Genomic DNA, 4,587 nt, shown 5'->3' on the forward strand with positions numbered 1-4,587 from the left:
CATAGCGTTCGCCGCGAGCGTTTCCCGGTAAACAATACGGCTACATAAGTTGCAGTTGCCGGCAACCACGAGAAGCAGTGAGAGATCTTTGAATGCTATCGCGTTCCACTTCTAAAGGCGAAGTTGAAGCGTCATCCAATTTCTAGCGTGTCCGGTATTCACATATACGCACGGGCTTATTGCGTAATATACCAGATTACTCGACGCTAACAACGACATCTCTAGCCACATGTCTGAGTTCCGTGAATGTTGTTGCCGAAAAAAAAAAGAACGTTTAAAACGGCAACGTAGTCACGATTGCGCCGCTGCCCGGAAATTTACACCGGCAGCGAAGTAGAATACACTTGATTACTGCGATATTAAATCTGTCTTGGTCTGGTGTAAGCTTTGCGCCACCAGGTGGTTCCACCAATCAGGCCGCTCACGTTTACGCCTCCGCTAACCAAGTAAATACGCTTAGGTTCACTGGAACACTGGACACGCTAAATCTTTATTACGTTGCTGCAGAACACGAGGTCGCGTGTTCGCTTCCCGGCCCTGGCGACCGCATTCCGATGGGGCGCAACGAAAGCACCTTCGTGTTCAGCGCTTCATGTGAACGACACGGGATTCCAGGTGGTCCGAATGAGTCCCTCGCTACGACAATCCTCGTAATCCACTCTGTATAGTTGCGGGACGTTAAACTGAACAATTTCGCTTTAGTTCATCGCCATTGCTCGTGAACTGTGCTCACCGGCAAATTGAAGCGCTTGTTGTCATTTTAGATGACATTTTTTAAGTAAGCTCAGGGTTAATGTCACGTATCGTTTTCAAATAACGTGCTGTAGAAACCGAAACAGTTATGTTCTCTAGTTACCACGTGAGAAAACGTGAACGAAATTGCGGGACTACATTTAGTTTTAGTATGATTTGAAGTGACTTATTTCACGCCTGTGGTCTTTATTATTTGAGCATCTGTATGCGCAAATTTGTAGCCGGTGCCAATTAAAGGCGGCAACATTTCCTAAGCATCATATAGTAAAAAAAAATAACTTTTGTTTGTTTGGTTTGATTCACGAACAAGCGAAAGAAAATGGCGAGCGAGAAAAAAAGAAACGTGGGTGAAAAAGATTCACTTGCAGGGGGACGTGTGGCAATTTAGTCGTGTTTTTATAGCGAAGCTGCTTATGCGGACCCTGTGCCGTCGTTGTCGTTGCGCAAAAAAGGGGCCACGTGACCTTTACGTCACCACTCTCCTCACGTGACCACGTGAGGAGAGGAAACGAAGAGCTCAACAGGGGGTAAGGAGTTGGAGTCACCCCTTTGTCCCCGTGAGAATGCTGTGAGAGGGTGCAGATGAAAAGGAGAACAGGAAGGGGCGTTGACGTAAATCGCGCCGTCCAATACGCGCGTTGGAGGGGGAGAGCTTGAGGCGCGCCAACCAATGCCGGCATAGGAAAGAAATAGGTCAACGAAGGAGTGAGGTGTCAGAGGAGTTGGCGTTAGCGTTGGTTGTATTGCGGGGCTTTGGTCAAGGACTCTTGTCTAGGAACGTCGTAGAATAAGTGTGAGGAACGCGCTCGGAACGCCGTCGCCCCTGGACGCCGACGCGTCCCATCCCCCGCAAGCTGCTCCGTTCGGGTCAGCCAAGCGGCCGCGAATGCACAGCTTCGCTGTTCGACCATCTTCACGGAGTGGAATGCGCGGTGATTTTCAGCAGCGGAGCTGGTCTTAGTTAAGCGTGCGCCGTCGATGACGGCGCCGTCACGCAGGAGCAGAGACGATGAGGTCACGCGACCCACTCGCCGGGCGGAGAGGAGCGACCAATCAGAGCGCGCGCCGCGGAGGAGGAGGAGAGGCGCCGTAGCAGGTGTTTGCGCCACGCGCTCTTCGCACGATGTTAAAAGAAACATGCGCGACAATCGCAGAAACAGAACGATTACAGCCCCGTTGTTTCAGCAGATTTCACTTCGTGAAACTAGCTGCTTTTTTTTACGTTCCCGGTCTAGTTAGAAGCGTCCTAAGTAACTACTGAGCTATAGTTTTAATGCGAAATCATTATATGCCCCATTACGCGAAATTCCGTCTAGTCGGCGGCGTCACCGAAAGGTGGTTCTTTGCCCATTTTCAGGCGCCATAACACATTCCAACTTGGTTTCAGCGATGTCCTCGGTGAACTAAACAGGGCATTTTTGTTTGTATTTGGCAAAAATAAAAGGCGAGTTATGGCCAATATGTAGGTAAACTTGAAAGACACGGGACTAATTATAAAGTAAATACGCATGCAAGCGATCCGGAGCTTTATGGATGTGCTTTACGAGCAAAGTAGAATTTTTCTCGCTGCCCTGGGGAAACTCAACTAAACCGATATCACATTTAGCGAAAATTGGTGGGGAGAAGGAGTAGGGAAGAAGGTGGGACTCCATGGTGAATGTTATGGCGAAGTAACATGTGTGTTGATGAATTACTGGCTTTTTAAAGATTCCCAACAAGAAGTGCTCCAGGCATTACATGTGGGCAATATGTTTCAAGCGGAACAGTCGTGTACGGGCCACTTTTTAATGCATACGATATAATTAAAAGAAAGTGAAAGTTTTATTGCAACTGTTCGAAAGAAACAGCTCCGCTGGAAATCAGGTTGTATTTCTCCAAGGTCGCACGCATCTGCTGTCTTTTTTTCTTGTGATTATTGCAAGTAATTTATGTTGACTGTACTTCCTTGCATATAACCTCCACAATACTATTATTACCTAAACTATCGATGCATTTATGCTGTCGACTTAGACACCAAGTACAATTCCTTGTTTAATTATTGAAATTGTTTGTCGCAAATGGCATTTTTCATGTGCACTGCACTCTTGCTACTGGGCGGGATCCGGGACCTCTGCGAGGCGCTCTTTGCCTTTTGTTCCTGCATCATTTTTAAATTTTATGTAATTGCAAGAAATAAAAACAAATCCAAATAAATGTTTGCTATATATATATATATATATATATATATATATATATATATATATATATATATATATAGAGAGAGAGAGAGAGAGAGAGAGAGAGGTCAGTCAGATCGTTTGCGGTTAAACTCACCGTAAAAATGCACTGTTTCGCTTACTTTTTCAAGCGAAGCTTGTTATAAGGTACAGATTTCAGTGGCGTCCGTGTACGAAACAACTATCATCATCAGCAATGGCTCCAGCGTCGGCGTCTCCTTCCACAGCTGGCTCCATTGCCGCTCATCATTCCAGCGTAGAATTTCACTTCTCTTCTGTCGTCGTAATGGGGAGGCCGCGTGTACGGCGTTATGAGCCATTGCGCATGCGTAGGATGGAAAACCGCGGTGGGCCATTATAGAGTTGCAGAATGGATACCAAGAGAAGGGAAGCGCAGTCGAGGACGGTATAGAAAACTCGGTTTGCTGATGAAGTTAGGAAATGTTTACGCGCAAGTTGGAATGAGCTATAGCGCAAGACAGGGGTAATTGGAGAATCGCAGGGAGAGGCCTTCGTCCTGCAGTGGACATAAATATAGGCTGATGATGATGAGCCATTGCTTAAGGGAGGATGAGCCATTTTTTTGCCTTGCTTGACGGACCAATTTAATTTTCAAGCAATTTTATTTTGAAGAATCGCAAGCGGCAATGGCGGACGGATGCTGCTAACCATGCCGCCGAGCAAACTCGAGAGATCGAACGCAAGCGTTTGTCGTTCAACAACTTGTCCCTGATCAGTGTGATCTGCTCCGACGAACGGCGACACAAAAATGTATGAACTAAGAGTTTCTAAGGCAGGATGAACAAGGGCACATTCCAGTAAACATAAAGTTGATGGCAAAGGGGACGCGGTTAGGTATACAAAGGGACAAGCTTCCCTTATCATCCATCTTCACGGAGCAGAAGGGCCGACGAATTTTTAACAAAACACTTTTTTATGCATTGAAGCATAAAACTAGAACGCCAATGTATTTCGTCGCACACTTTGTGATATAATATCTCGAAACTGGTGTCATCCTGGAAATTCATTTCAAGTGTAAAATCAGTCTTGTAAAGGGTTCGTAAGTTGCAATTATCTGGTGTAAAGTAATAATTAAGAATTTATTGAATGAATGTTTGTTACTTATTCGAATATGCGTTTTGATTTCTCGTGCTAATAATGTCCGCCTTTTCGAATAGTCCAGCTCAAGGACAAGAACTATGCTATCTCCCACACGCGATTTCTCAAAATTCGTAAAACTTGGAAGTTATCACCCGGTATATCGGGTGTTTTACTTCATCGCTGACAGAATTTTATAAATCACCCTTCACATGTAGCACAACTAGACTTCCTGAACTAGATTGCCGGAGACAGACATTATTTGCAGAATTAAAAGTATATATTTGTATAATTAACCTATTTTTGCTAATTACCTCTTAAACTAATTGCTTTAGGTCACATATTGCAATTTACGAATTGTAGTCGGTGGCATTTAAAGTCATATCCACTTGCAACAAATTCTGAGGATGACACCAGTTTTGTATGCGTTGGCAAAGCTTGCGTCGAAATCCATTAGTGATCCAGTAACTTATGAGCTTCAAGGCATAAAAATACTTTCCTTTTTTCTTTTTTTTTAAGG

Source organism: Dermacentor silvarum, chromosome 7, assembly GCF_013339745.2.
Source record: "Dermacentor silvarum isolate Dsil-2018 chromosome 7, BIME_Dsil_1.4, whole genome shotgun sequence".
Lineage (NCBI taxonomy): Eukaryota > Metazoa > Arthropoda > Arachnida > Ixodida > Ixodidae > Dermacentor > Dermacentor silvarum.